The 16,586-nt window shown below is 36.7% G+C and overlaps 1 pseudogene; it reads left to right on the top strand.

Moving 5' to 3' along the window:
• The first annotated feature begins 14,073 nt into the window (after positions 1–14,073).
• Positions 14,074–14,990, top strand: LOC135229491 (olfactory receptor 4A16-like; annotated as a pseudogene).
• Positions 14,991–16,586: the final 1,596 nt, after the last annotated feature.

Raw genomic sequence — 16,586 nt, 5'->3', positions numbered from 1 at the left:
GAATCTGGAAGGCATCATGCTGAGCGAAATGAGTCAGAGGCAAAAGGACAAATATTGTATAAGACCACTATTATAAGATCTTGAGAAATAGAAAAAACGGAGAAGAACACATACTTTTGTGGTTACAAAGGGGGGAGGGAGGGAGGGAGGGAGAGGGTTTTTTACTGATCAATCAGTAGATAAGAACTGCTTTGGGTGAAGGGAAAGACAACACTCAATACAAGGAAGGTCAGCCTAATTGGACTGGACTAAAAGCAAAGAGGTTTCCGGGATAAAATGAATGCTTCAAAGGTCAGCGGAGCAGGGGCTGGGGTCTGGGAAACACGGTTTGAGGGGACTTCTAAGTCAATGAGCAAAATAATTCTATTATGAAAACATTCTGCATCCCACTTTGAAATGTGGCGTCTGGGGTCCTAAATGCCAACAAGCGGCCATCTAAGATACATCAATTTGTCTCAACCCACCTGGAGCAAAGGCAAAGGAAGAACACCAAGGTCACACGACAACTAAGAACCCAAGAGACAGAAAGGGCCACATGAACCAGAGACCTACATTATCCTGAGACCAGAAGAACTAGTTGGTGCCCGGCCACAATCGATGTCTGCCCTGTCAGGGAACACAACAGACAACTCCTGAGGGAGCAGGAGACCAATGGGATACAGACCCCAAATTCTCATAAAAAGACCATACTTAATGGTATGACTGTGACTAGAGGAATCCCGGAGGCAATGCTCCCCAGACCTTCTGATGGCACAGGACAGGAACCATCCCCGAAGACAACTCATCAGGCATGAAAAGGACTGGTCAGTGGGGGGGAGAGAGATGCTGATGAAGAGTGAGCTAATTAAATCAGGTGGACACTGGAGAGTGTGTTGGAAACTCTTGACTGGAGGGGGGATGGGAGGATAGAGAGAGAGGGAAGCTGGCAAAATTGTCACGAAAGGAGAGACTGAAAGGGCTGACTCAATAGGGGGAGAGCAAGTGGGAGAAGGGAGTAAGATGTATGTAAACTTACATGTGACAGACTGATTGGAATGGTAAATGTTCACTTGAAGCTTAATAAAAATTAATTTTAAAAAATTATATTGTTCTTTCTATGAGGCTGTACGTGTGCCACCCAAAAGCAACTACTTATAAAAAAAGATGAGGACACATTTTACTCTCATTTATCTGCAAGTTTTTTAAGAACCTAGCATGAGCCTTTTATTTTTTTTCTTCTTTATCAAAGTGATTGTAAGGTATTTCACTCACACACACACATACACACACACACCACCGCCGCCACCACCACCACAAGCACCACCACTATCACCAGAATTAATGGTTAATTTTGGCTTTGAGTAGATAGAGGCAGAATCTGTCACACAATTAGTGTTTTAGTATGAAGGTGAAATCTAATTTTCTGACATCAATATATATTCTTACAAGGTTGTCACTCACTGATGCCCTCCCCTTCAATCCCACTTTTTTTTTTTCCTTATTGCTAATCATTCCCCAACCCCAAAAAGATCTCTGCTGTCCACTGGTCTCCATCCCTTTCTCATACCTCCTTCTTATCTTTACCTCCATTTTTCAGATCTCAGAGTGAGTTCTGAGGAAATTAAGGACTGAAGAAATTAGGCCTACTTTCCCCACAGGACATACAAAAACTTTTCATAAATTATAAAGTTCTGTATAAAGGTTAGGCATTATTATTACATGCATTGATCAAAAACTAATATTAAATGATTGCTTCTTATATTCTTATACGGTAGGCACTGTGCAAAGCACTTCACATAAATTACCTCTTTTAATTTTTTTTAAAGCACTACATATAGTAGGAAGGTTATTCTTTCTATTTTACATATGGAAAATTGAGACATAGAGTTATCCTTTTACCCCAGAACATATGGTTAGTGAAGAGTAGGTCAGAAGATCTAATTCAGCTCTCTCTGGCCTCAAATCCTGCTCTTGACCTTGACCCCATGTTATCTCCCATGTAAGAACTTACCTAAGTAGTTAATATGATCCTTCTTTATTATTTGTTTATCAACAAAGGCTTTAAGAAGGCTCTCATCCTAACTTGTGGAGGCATAAAAATGGATTCAAAAAAAACACTTAGGAATTTGAACTATGCCTATCTCTCTAAGTCCCCTGAGAATTTTCCATCTTCCTTCTCAGGAGAATTTAGAACAAGACTTTAGAACTACTTACATACTTCTTTGGGGCTCTGGTGGCACAGTGGTTAAGAGCTACAACTGTTAACCACAAGTTTGGGAGTTCAAATCCACTAGCCACTCTTTGGAAACCCTATGGAGCAGTTCTACTCTGCCCTGTAGAGTCACTATGAGTCGAAATAAACTCGAAGGCAATGGTTATATACGTATTTGTTTAAGTCAGTTAGTAACGCATTATTACCCCTGTCCAAATAGTATTTCTAACCCACCCTAAATTCATCATTAAAAGTAAGTAGGCCCCTGAGTGACACAAACAATTATCATTTGACTACTAACCTAAAGGTTGGTGATTTGAACCCACCCAACAGCTCTACGGAAGATAGGCCTGATGACCTGCTTCTGTAAAGATTACAGCCAAGAAACCCCTATGAAGCAGTCCTACTCTGTAACACATGGGGTAACCATGAGGCGGAATCAGTACGATGGCAACAGGTTTGGTTTTGATTTTTTGGATAATATGTGGAGCGTTTAGTATTTGCAATCCACTTTCACATTTAAACTCAAATAACCCCATGTGTATATTATTGCTGATTCACAGATGGGAAAGCCGAGGCTCAGAATGCTTCATTTCACTTGCACAGTGTGGTGTAACTACTGAGCAGTAGAACTAAAAGCCAGCTTATTCTGTTTCAGTTCCATTATGTGTTCTTTCTAACTTAAGAGTTCTCCAAAATCAGAAGTCTCTGAAAAGAGTTGGACCCCATTTCCTACTGAGCAGAGTAAAATCCTATTCATATGACATTATAATGAGAATTTTCTGAGAATTTAAGTACATACAGGCCAGAATGTGATTATATATAAATAAGGAGATAGATGATAGATGACAGATAGGTAGAATAAATGGATGAATAGATGGATGCATGGATGTATGGATGGATGGATAGATGGATGAATGGATTGGTTGGTCAGTAGCCTGGTCTGTCGATCGGTAGGTAGGTAGATAGATTCTTTTCATTTTGCAAATGAGGAAACTGAGACTGAGAGAAGAAACAGACATTTACAAAATTGCACATTCAGACTGTGGTAGACTAAGAATAAGTGTTCAGATTTCCTGAGTCTCAACCTGTTCATCGTTTCCCTACAAGGAATAGCTGATATTCTCACTTGTTACAGAGTAATTCAAACAAAAGGTATTGCTTTGTCTAATTGATCTATATAATTGCTTCAATAACTGTAATGGATTGAATTGTGTGCCCCCAAAATATGTGTCAACTTGGCTAAGCCATGATTTCCAGTATTGTGCAATTGCTCGCCATTTTGTCACCTGACATGATTTTCCTATGTGTTGTAAATTCTATCTCTATGATGTGAATGAGTTGGGATTAGAGGCAGTTACATTAATGAGACAGGACTCAATCTACAAGATTAAGTTGTGTTTTAAGCCAATCGCTTTTGAGATATAAAAGAGAGAAACGAACAGAGAGACAGAGGGACCTCATACCACCAAGAATGTAGTGCTAGGAGAAGAGTATGTCCCTTGCACCCGAGATTCCTGCACTGAGAAGCCCCTAGTCCAGAGGAAGTTTGATAATAAGGACCTTCTGACTGAGCAGACAGAAAAATCCTTCCCCTGGCACCAATGCCCCGAATTTGGACTTCTAGCCTCATAGACTGCGAGAGAATAAGCTTCCATTTGTTAAAGCCGTCCACTTGTGGTATTTCTGTTATAGCGGCACTAGATAATAAGACAGTTACCCACACTGGTTTCCAAATGATACCAGCCTTTTGGGAAATGAAGATATTGAAAGATCATAAGCAAATATAGTCTTTGAATTTGTTCTAAAGAATTTATCATATAAAGACAAATCACAAAATGTAAAGATCAATGATATGGAATTTTTAACCTTCTATTTTCCACACATATTAAATCTGTCTTTCCATCTTTTTCCAAGACAAGCAAGTAAATTAAATTTGAATGTGATAAGAATCACCCCCACATCCTTCAAATATCTTTGGTAACCTACAAACACAAAGTATATATTATGGAAAAGAATGGATAATTCAGAAAGTAGAATCAAAATCCCAAAGGTATTTTGGGAAAAGATGTATGGAAAAATCACTACCAGAAGTACGGGACAGATAACCAAGGACCTGGAAATAACATGCGTATTTTTAAATAGGTTGTCAAAATTTCTATGGAACATCATTTCTGTTAACCTCTCATATTTCCCCTTTTTGAATGTAAGTGTGTATAGAAGTTATCCCATAACAGAGTGTGTGGGAGCTGGGGGGCAGTGGGGATGAGGAAGCAGATAAGGTATCTCTAGTTCATAGGTCTTCAGACTGAATGGAACTAACCTCAGAGTCTTATCCATACTTGGACATGATTTAGATGATAAGATACTGACCCTTAAGTCAGAACTCAATACTGTCATTGGATGAGGGTTGAGAGAGGAACCTTGTGAAAGGGGACAGTGAGTATATTTTTCTTGTGGAGGGGGTGTGCATTGTTGAGACCAAAGGACATATTGTGGCATATTATATTTCTACCACATTATATCCTGTTATATATGTTTTTCCAGAACATTGCCACTTCCTTCTCAAATGGTGGCATCTGTGCCCTTCCTATTTGAACATGGAAGGGAATTTGTGACTCTGGAGACTAATAGGATATGACAGAAGTGATTCTATGTGACTTCCAAGGTTAGGTTAAAAAAAAGACAATGCGCTTCTACCTTGCTCACTCTCTTGGTACACATACTTTTAGAGCTCTGATTCACCATGTAAAAGTCTCCATGCTTGAGAGACTATATGGACAAACAACATAGAAATAGAGGGAGATGCCCAAACAGTGCCAGTTATTCCAGCCATCACTTTTCAAGACTTTCAAGACCAGGTACCAGATATATGATAAAGAAACCTGTTAGATGACCTCGTCCTCAATCACTTAACCTCATGAGAAACCATGAACCAGAAGTACCCGGCTGAGCTGCTTACAGATTCATGACCTAGAGAAACCATCTGAGATAATAAAGTGATTGTTGTTTTCAGCCACTAAATTTTGGAGCAATTTGTTACACAGCTATAGTACCTGAAACAATACAGTAATTTAAACACTATAGTGTTGGCTCATAGATAGACAGACCAATTGATGGAAATAGAAAGTCAAGAAACAGAACAATGGATCCATAGATATTTTATATGTAATAGTGATGGCATTGCAGGGTAGTAGGAAATGGAATGGTTGTTCAATATATGGTGCTGGAAAAATCTAGTTAGCTATATTACCACCTCAAACACTACCTTAAAATTCAAGCTCTATATAGATTAAAGACATAAATGTGAAAAGCAAAGCTTTAAAACTTTTGAAGTAAATTATCTTTTTAACCTCCAAGCAGGAAAGAACTTTGAGAAGTAGTTTCATTGGCCTTTCCTTCTGAATCCAGCTTCCTAATCTCTGGATCACAGCTTAGATTGTCAATTCTTGATCTCAACCGGGTCCACTCCAATATCCAAAAGCCAGCTCCTCCAATCCCTCCAATGATTATGTAAGGTTTTAATTCTGTGTACTGAAACTGCACACACACATTTGTATGTGAATACATGTGGATCTGTTTCTGATCACACACGGGTTCGTATCTGCCTACTGAGATGACTGTTTGACTAAACACAGGTCTATATCCATTTACACATGATGCTACAGTTTACCATACAATGGCATGTATCTGATCACATATGGCCTGTATACAACCACACATGGTTTTTTATGTGACCTTACAAGGGTCTGTACTCAACCAGGTATGGATCTGTATCTAACCAAACACGGATTTAGCTATAACCAACCTCCCATATATCTGTATTCCATCCTTGGGTGGTGCAAGTGGTTTGTACTCAATGAATAACCTAAAGGTTGGTGATTTGAACACACCCAGCAGCACTGTGAAAGAAAGTCCTGTTGATCGGGTTCAGTAAAAATTACAGCCCCCCCAAAAAAAAAAAATCCTGTATGGAAGTTCTACTTTGTAACAGATGGGATCATCATGAGTTGGAATCAATTCTACGGCAATGGGTTTGGTTTTTGGTTCTGGGCATGGGAAAATTTTTGATTTGGTCCAACGAGATGTAATTTGGAAGAATTAATTGGTATGGAATGTCTTATTTGAATAGTTTCCTAGTGTTTTCAGCTGTGGTTTGAATTACAGAGTAAGTGAAGCCCAAAGTGGAATTAAAAATCTTTCAGAAAAAAAAATTTATTTCAGGATAAATTCATTTTAAGCCACCGGAATTTGTAGCCAGTGGTTCTTTGCAATTTCTCTACAACTGTGCATTGGTCTTTGGCCCTATTTTAAGAGCTTTCCTGCTATTGCTATACAGCATAGTCTCCTACCACATTAGTGACTTTGCTTGGCTTAGGGGAATATGTTGTTATTCTGGGCATAATTGTATGTCATTCATTTTAAATATTCAAGTGACCACTTCTGGGGGTTATGCCAAAGGCATTCTATTGTTTTTTGAGCCAATGCCTGGGTTTTTTGTTGTCATCTACATGACCCACTTTAATATTCCCTCAGAATACCCATAACGCCTTCCATAACAGCATTCTCTATCACTTCATTTCTTGACTGTCCATTTCTCAAGAGATTGTTTGCCTGCCCAAATGGTGAGTGCATTAACCACAACCCATGAGTGTGTAAAGAGCCAGGCATAGTTCTGACTGTGAGAACCAAGTGCTTCCTACATGCTGAATATACTGCTCATACATCTGCGCACTGGGGAGAATGAACTTTGCCTTTTTTGACTAAGTTTGTACCATTCAGAGGGAGAATTTCAGCATATTTCCATATTGAATCACACCCTTCTATATGAGAACTTTCTTTTGAAAACAAAGTATCTTGTTTTTCTTTAGCAGGAAGCGAATATTGCATTCATATCTCTCAACAAGAGAAGTGGAAATCTTGCCAGAGTTTCCATTTTGTTTTGAAAATTATGCTTAGGAATATGATAGACTTCCCCGAGCCACATTCCTTGCCATGTATCTGTATGTACTATCTCGTTTTTTTAAGGAGTTTTGTTATGTTGATCAGTCTCTTAGCAAATGAACCTCTGACATCACCCATGACATAAATGGCACTCATGATGTCATTTACTCACGTCTTTATGAGATCCCAGTGATCTTCTACTAGTTGCCTTTCAAATAGCATGCATCTCGAAGCTCTATCAGGAAACTTTTGAATTCCACCTCCTAGTGTTGTTCATCACGAGGTGGCAGTATTAGGCTTCTGCCAAGGTGTCTGTCTGCATATGTTCATAAAATAGACATTTCCAAAGTTATCTGAGCACTAGGATTATGGCTTTCTAATGCAAAAGCCGTACTAAGAAAAAAAGAAGACAAAAAACAGAATTGATACATCTTAATTGTGGTATTAGCAAAGGATAATTAACATGCCATGGACTGCCAGAAGAATGTAGTGAATTAGCTTAGAGTGTGCTCATGTCTAAATTTTATCTCACAAAATAGTGAGTATGCTAAGTATATCCTTGGGAAAAAAGTAAACATATATTTCACTTCTTTCTCTTTTTTTCCACATATAACTATGCCTAACATTTCTCTGATTCTAAAAGTTCATTTCAAAGAAGAACGATATGGAAATTGTATTTAAATTTTGAAACAGTAATGACAGATTATAATGTTAAAATTAAATCAATTGACACTGGCTCAAAAAACACACTCATACACATAAATTAATCTAAATTCATATATACATTTAAGATCAGGGTGTTTCAGTTAGGTTGCTTTTGGTTGCAAATGACAGAAAACTCAACTAAAAACTTTTGAATATGAAGTATTTATTAATTGGACATCACAACTATAAACTTCAAGGTTATGGCAAGCTTCAGGGTTAGTTGATAAAATGTATCAATTTTGTGTAAAGGAGCCATGCATGCAAGTAAAATTTTAGCTGGCTCAAAGTTAAGGTACCAGTTTGAAGTCCTAGTCAAGTTGAGTCTTGGTCCAACTGAGAATAAAGTGATGAAATTAAGACACATCCTCTTGGATTGGGAGTTAAATCTTTATGTTGCGACTATTGATGAAAGCAATTGTTGATTGTGTTTCAGAAATAGACCAGTATGGTTCCAGCTGACCTAGATCAACATTTATTCCTATCCAGAGCTGCAGAATTGTGCCTATCTGCCTTTTAAGAATTGGAAGGTAAATATCAGTCACTTAGCTAGTTCCAATGCTCTCTGCCTCTGAGCCGTAGAGTTTATTGTGTATACACGCTTTAACAGTCAGAGTAAGGCCTTTCTCTGCTAGGAATATGGTTAGGCAAGAGAATCTGGGGCTTGTTCTCCCTTCATTTTGAAATAAACATTATCTGCATTACCTAAAGATTTACTAATATAAACCTCATAATTTATTATTCAACTTATTTTAGAATTTTCTCTTCACATTACAGACTTTTCTCATTACTTGCTTGTCCGCTACTTTTTCTTGGCAAGACCCAAGTCTTTTTTCCTTTAGGGATTGTCTGGGGAGGAAAACTGTCCAGGAGAGGAAATTTCATTTGAATTTGTTCCAAATATTCTAACAAACTAATTTATAATGAATTTGCATTGTCTTTCATTTAAAACAATGATGATGTAAAAAGCCACACAGTACGTCTGCATTTATAAATGGAAGAATTATTTCCTGACAGAATGACCCAAGAGATTTCTGAAAACTCCAATTCCTATCCAGGCTGGAGGCTCTCTTTAATTGGCATCTAGATCTGTAGATGTTTTCTTGTTATATTTTCTGTTAATACATATCTCTCATTGCTGGTAGGAATTTCTGGAAGTGCATGATTTTCTGAAGTGAAGTTGGAGAGATGTACGGGCATTCTTTAATGAGGAAAGAAATGGTCTTTGGATATGCTTTTTGAATGACTGAATTGCTGAAAAATTCTGCTCCTATCTGTGAGAAAACTCTGTCTTTGACTTTTCTGGGAAGATAAATCCCAGCATTTGCCCTGTTAGGTACAGAATTAATGACTAGGGACATGAGTGTTACCCTAAATCCTCAGTCAAAGTAAAATACTTTTTGGTTGCTTCATCTTAATTGATTAAAAGGAGAAAAATTCAAATAACTAATATCAGTAACTTTTCCTTTTTTCTTTGTTTGTGTCACTAAATAACAGGCTTGGCCAGGTTAATTTCCATTAATTTGCCCAGTTTTTGCAGACTCATGCAAACATAGCATCTTCGTTGTTCTCTGAACACATTTTCCCAACAGGTAAGAACATTCATCTATATACTATCTTTGTACTGTAAAAACTGACCAAAACCAAAATCAAGCCAAACCCTTTGTAGTCAAGTCAATCTTGATTCATAGCGACCCTATAGGACAGAGTAGAACTGCTCCCATAGAGTTTCCAAAAAGTGCCTGGTGGATTTGAACTACTGACCTTTTGGTTAGCAGCTGTAGCACTTAACTACTAACCACCAGGGTTTCCGTCCAAAAACTGACAATATTTTTAAATGTCTTCATATTCCAGGCATCCACTTTAGATACATATACACCTCCACATTTATCAAATATATATATATATATTATGAACAGCTTGTATGGAAGTATGAAAAGTGTAACCACTTGGAACTATTTCTAGATCCACTGAACACACATTGCCATGTGTTCTGTGTTTGCAGATAAGTACAGGAGATATCGGCAATTATTCTCAGTGAAAGAAGCCCTGATTTTCAGAGCCAAGGACAAGACCCAAGAGGTGAGTTTTTGAAATCTTTAATGGAAAACACTCATTATAAATTTACATGATATATTGAAATATAGCTAATGTCTTAAATATATTTCATTAGGTTAATTCTGAATTTGTAAAGTTAAGCAAGAGAAACACAAAAATTAATCAGAATATACATAGTCTATTTGGCTTTAGTATTTTAGCCTGATAGACATTTACTGTCCATTTGCCAAATAACAAAAGAAACATGTGCATTAAAAATAAGTTGATAGATTTGTAATTTTGGTTCATAGGTAACATGATATATTAATAAATATTTATAATTAATTTAGATGTATTTGAACTAAATCAAATAACTAAGCCTGTTGCCATCCAATTGAGTTGATTCTAACTCATAGCAACCCTGTAGCATGGGGTAAAACTACAGGGTTTCCAGGGAGTGGCTGGTGGATTCGAACTGCTGACCTTTTGGTTAACAGCCAAGCTCTTAACCACTGAGCCACCAAGGCTTTGTATTTGAACTAACCCAGTAAAACCCAGTGCCTTCGAGTCGATTCCGACTCATAGCAACCCTATAGGTCAGAGTAGAACTGCCCCATAGAGTTTCCAAGGAGTGCCTGGTGGATTCGAACTGCCTACCCTTTGGTTAGCAGCCGTAGCTAGAGAATTTAAAACTATGTATTATATCAAGTCTGTCAGGGTATAAAGAACAAATGCCTGTTGTGTTTGGAAGCTTGATATGTGCTTTTATGTGTAAATATTTTACAATAATGACAACAACCTTATTAGGATATATAGAAAAAGAAACGGGATCAGGAAATGCCTCCTCTACTGTAACTTAGAGAGACTTATAAAACTGTAATTGTAATGTACTACAGAGGTTATTTTTGTTACTACGGCATTTTAACTTCTATTTGTAAAAAGCAAAGGATTTTTTTTTTCTAGAAGGTTGTTAACTTAGGCGTTTAAGTTGAAAGCCTACCCATACTTTTAGTTTTTATAGTATCAAATCTTTGAGGACTGAAACTATAGTGGATTCTTTACATACTCATTTTCTTTACATGTAATTTAGCTGGCCAGTAGAATATTTCAGTGAAATCCAGCATTAATTATTAATAAGATGAAGAACATTAGACTTTGCAGGTCAGTAGTTAAAAAGTAATTAGATATAAACTATCTTTACCATTATATTCTTCAACAGATGTGCCTTTATTAATCTACAGCTTCTAAAATGACAGAACTCCTGAACCACCCAGACATATAGAACTCTCATTACAGCTGGTTTCTAAAAGAAAGCTCAGAATTCTTCTGCACATGTTCCCACCCCCGCCAAACCAAATCAATATAAATGAAATCAGCTTGTCTACATCTGAGGTTTAGTCATTCAGCAACTTTCTCCAACGATGAATAATCCTAAAGTTTGTGTTTATATCTATATATGTACTATTCACTCTTATTTGAATTTGTCCTTAACCATAAGAGCTAGGGACTTTGAGGAGTCAATGTTCTTGTTCTTTTTGTGGTTTTCTTTGTTTTTCCTTTTGAATTTTCTTTTCTTTTTCCTCTTTTGCTTCCCTTCCTTTCTTTTTTCTTCCCTTTCCTTCTCTTCTCCTCCCATCTTTCTTTTATCTTTTCGTCTTCTCTTCCTTTGCTTTCATTTTCTTTTCTTTTTTATTCTTTATTTTCTAGGAGGGTCTCTGTTTATTTACAATGGCTTCCCAGGAAGCCTCCTGAGTAAGTTCAGGAAGCCTCAGAGGTTGGCCTTCCAGCACTCTTTCACTAGAAGAAATCTTCCTGAAGAAGATTTGTTAAAAACACTATCCACACTTAACACATTAATATTACTCGTGTATAATTTACTGGGTATAATATTTCTCAAATATAATATCTCTGCTTCCTGATTTGATTCTCCTTTTCTTTCATTTTCTACTCTTCAGGTCTCCATCTGATGCATGGGTACAATCTTTTCCTTTTTTCTGCTTAACTTCCATCAATATACATAACATGACAGGTAGATATTACTACAGATATGCAGCAAAATGGATAATTCTTACAATGTACAGTTTTATCCTATGTCCAAAACTGGGTGTTCATGAATTATAGGTCTATAATATTCTTTTTATAAGTAATGTACATATTACTAAATGGACAAAGATCCAGATCATTTGTTTTGATCCGATGTCTATAGTGAAACATTCAAGAACAATAATAAAAGTTATGGTTTGTTGATTCTTTATCAGGTTCCAGGCAGTGATCTAGGTGCTGTACATGCAAAAAAAGAAACACACAACATTAAGAGATAGGTATTATTAGTATCCCCATTTTACAAATTCTGAAACTGAGCCACAAAGAGGTTTATTAAGTTGCCCAAGGTCACATAGATAGTAAGTGGTGAAGGTGGAATTCAAAAACTGTTTTTCCAGAGTTCACATTATTCTTCACTGCTATGTTCTCTCTAAGGATATCCTGGGCCTTAAACAGGTACACTGAGTGAGATACTTTAACCATTATTTGGTCACTGTAAAGGTCAAATCTCAACACTGGCTAGCATTTTTAAAGTCATAGTGATGAGCTTGGAGATTGTTGTTTAATTATAAATATGTAAATGGAAGTATACAGCAGAATAAAATTAGGTGGGTTTTCACTGAAAGTATCATAGACAGTTGAACTAGAAAGGATTCCAAGATTATCTAATTTAATCCTTTTACTTTCCAGTGAGGAAATTGAGACAGACTTGTGACTAAATTTAGAAAATGTCTACAACTCATACTTTCTTATGCTGTGTTTGGAATTTTCCTTTGAATATGCTCCTTTTTGAAATCTGGGCATTGAAGTTCTAATTTTGACCACTCTCAGTGCCTAAGAAGCATATCTATAAAACGCTGTTCCATTGTCTTCTACCTATCTTTACAGTGTCTGTTTTCTCCCCCAGTCACTACCCAGCTCACCCCCAATTGGTTTGAAAATACTGGCTGCTAAAGTACTAGTTGGTAACTTCAGTTCAAAAATATTTTCTGAAAATATAGATCATATTGCAAGGGTACTCATCACAAATACTACCAACTTAAAGTAACAACTCTATGCCAATAGAGCTTGGAAGTGTGTTAATAGTTGTAGGATAGGCAAAGAGGAAATGGAAAGCATTATGGACCCTTAAGAAGAGACCAACAATCTATGTCCAAATAATTGCTACAGGGAATATTGTGCTAAATAATTGATACATTTCAAATTCCAGCCTCTTCAAATTTAAGGATTCATGAAGATTGGACAACCTCTGAGGCAGGAGGGACTGAGCTTCTAATAGTGGAACATCATAATATTTAGTGAGATATTCCTGAAGAGGGGTTAATTTTGGTGCTATACAGATCATATTGTAAAGGTACTCACCACAAATAGTACCAACTCTAAGTACTGATTCTATGTAAATTTATTTATTTAGAGTTTATCTTCACCACCAGAGAATAAGTTTCTTGAGAGCAGAAATAATTTCCTTCATTGTCATTGCTGACTTCAGTGCCAAGCACTGTCATATTCTAAAAAAGGATTAACTGTTGGGTCTCTGACTGTTCTTCTCTATAGAAGATCCACTAACATTTAGAGATTTAAAAAAAAAACAGTGCCATTGAGTCGATTCTGACTCACAGCGACCCCATAGGACAGAGTAGAACTGCCCCATAGAGTTTCCAAGGGTCGCCTGGTGGATTCGAACTGCTGACCGTCTGGTTAGCAGCCGTAGCACTTAACCACTATGCCACCAGGGTTTCCACATTTAGAGATAGAACCTCTTATTTGTAGGTCCAATCCAGTCATCTGAGAAGTAGAATTGTTGAGGGAATTGGGATATTTGGAAGAGAAACCCAGTAAAAACAAACCTACTGCTGTCGAGTCAATTCCTACTCATAGCGACCCTATAAGACAGAGTAGAACTGCCCCACAGAGTTTCCAAAGAGTGCCTGGCAGATTCGAACTGCCGACCCTTTGGTTAGCAGCTATAGTACTTAACCACTATGGCACCCAGTAGACATTTCTAAATGTTTATTAAGTACAAACCACTGTAGAAGATTAATAGTGAAGAAGTGCTCCATTACCTAATGGGTATACTAATAATTGTGTTCATGATTTCGTTACAGGTCTTTTTCTACTGAGCTCCCATCTCTGAAACAGGTCTTGTAGAAGAGTAATTGGGACACAGTAACAATGTAACAGATCTTGTCCTCCTGGGACTTACTCAGGATCCTGAGGGCCAAAAAGCGTTATTTGTCATGTTTTTGCTCATCTACATTGTAATGATGGTGGGCAACTTGCTCATTGTCATGACTGCTATTGTCAGCCCCTCCCTGGATTCCCCCATGTACTTCTTCGTTGCCTGTCACTCATGGATGCTGTTTTTTCCACTGCTGTTTCCCCTAAAATGATTGTAGACTTACTCTGTGATAAAAAGACTATTTCCTTCCCAGCTTGCATGGGCCAGCACTTTATAGAACATTTATTTGGTGGTGCTGAGGTCTTTCTTCTGGTGGCAATGGCCTATGACTGCTATGTTGCCATCTGTAAGCCACTGCATTACTTGATCATCATGAATCAACAGGTTTGCATTCTGTTGCTGGTGGTGGCCTGGGTTGGAGGTTTTTTGCACTCTGTGGTTCAACTTCTCTTTGTGTACAGCCTCCCGTTCTGTGGGCCCAACGTCATTGATCACTTCATGTGTGACATGTACCCGTTGTTGGAACTTGCTTGCTCTGACACCTGTTTTATAGGGCTCACTGTTGTTGCCAATGGTGGAGCCATCTGTATGCTAATTTTTATCCTTCTACTAATCTCCTGTGGAGTCCTCCTAAGCTCCCTGAAGACTCACAGTCAGGAAGGGAGATGCAAAGCCCTGTCTACCTGCAACTCTCACATCACAGTAGTTGTCCTCTTTTTTGTTCCCTCTATTTTCTTGTATGTTAGAGCTGTTTCCAACTTTCCTGTTGACAAATCTATGACTGCAGTCTTCACGCTTATCACTCCAATGTTGAATCCTCTTATATACAGCTTGAGAAATTCTGAGATGAAAAATGCTATGAAAAAAAAATCTGGAATAGAAAATTAACCACAGGTAGACTAAGAATATGCTTCCACACTGAAAATATTATTGCTGATGCTAAAGCAAGAAATAGGAAATAAATTATCACAATGACTGCTTTAGTCAGTTCTATGGATTCTCTAGGTATACTTCTCTTTATTGATACAAAAAAAAAAAAAAGGCATCCAAAATGTAGAATAAATTATTCTTCTAGGTTAGATTTAACCTAATAGAGTCATTCTGGAGGCTGGATGAACGGCATAGGTATTTTTCTTCTTATAAACAAAAATAAAACTAAGCTCACATTGCAAATTTATTTTTCTGAGTATATACTGAAACAGGACTTAGAAGAATTTTTTTTTCCTTCTCTTTTAAAAAGAGTAAAACAAGTTACTTTAGAAATTTTTCTATCACTGAATTTAATGAGAAAACATTTTGGCTAACACTTAGAACAAATTTCTGAGGCCAAGAGAGTGGTGTAAAATTTTACTGTTCATTATCCTCTTAGCACAAAAGCTTTTTTTAGCTGTACTTTGCATTTTGTGTTTAAAATTACTTCTGTAGTTCTGGCCAATGTCCATGTATTTTTAATTCTGCATATTTAAGTAGGACATGATATTGTGTTTTGTCTGAGACACCATGAGTGAGTAATTTTGATAGATGGGATGTGGTTGATGAAGAAAACTCATTTTAGTTCTTGATTAGAGGACAGATACTGTTTCAATTTGGGTATGAAAATCGCAATCTAAGTTATAAACATATTTTGCACATTCCTCATTAGTTATTATGTGCATTTTTTTTGCAGTTCTTAAAAGAGTAGGTAGAGCTTCTGATTTTGTCTCCATAAAATTGAAGATATGGAAAGAAATGTGTTATGTCGCATAAACAGCATGTTCCCTAAAAGTTGTATTAAACTTAAATGCTTTTTACTTAAAGACTTAGTAATGATTTGTTTTGGTAAAAACAAAATTTTGTTTTTTCAACTTTATGTAAAAAAATAAGTTTTTCTCAGTCTACAGCCCGTCCAGGGACATCCCAAAGCCAGAAAGCAGGCAGAATTTTCTCAGTGTAACATGGATCTTTACCTATGCTTAACAAGAGTTTACTTTTCTAACTAAAAGAAAGATTTTAGAATTTTTCTTATTTTTAAATTTTACTGTGTAATTTTTCATGTGTATCCAACAACATATGCAATTGTTTGTAAATCTTGTAGCCTCTTACCTAGAATATTACCAATATCATTGAAACTGCCTGATTTCACTTCTCTGATGCCTTTTCTCCACCCCTTCTCAGAAGTAATTCAATTCCTAGTTTTTTTAATCCTAGCTAAAAATAGTTTAACTATGAATGTATATATCCTTAATGTATATTTAGATTTCTTATTCCTTACTTTTATTAAAATTACATCATGTAGCTCATAGTTTTCTTAATCTTAACTTATATCACTCAATGTTTACTATTTAATATTTGATTATATATCTGCATGTCGCTCTTGTCCAATTATTTTTTCTGCTATATATTATTTAATTGTTTGAATATACCATAGGTTATGTATCCATCCCTGGTCAGTGCTCGTACAGATTGTTTCCAGTTATTGTTATCATAAGCAGTGTCATTGTGGATATTCTA

This window comes from Loxodonta africana, unplaced genomic scaffold (genome assembly GCF_030014295.1).
Source record: "Loxodonta africana isolate mLoxAfr1 unplaced genomic scaffold, mLoxAfr1.hap2 scaffold_32, whole genome shotgun sequence".
NCBI classification, from domain to species: Eukaryota; Metazoa; Chordata; class Mammalia; order Proboscidea; family Elephantidae; genus Loxodonta; species Loxodonta africana.
This window is presented reverse-complemented; position numbering and strand designations above follow the sequence as displayed.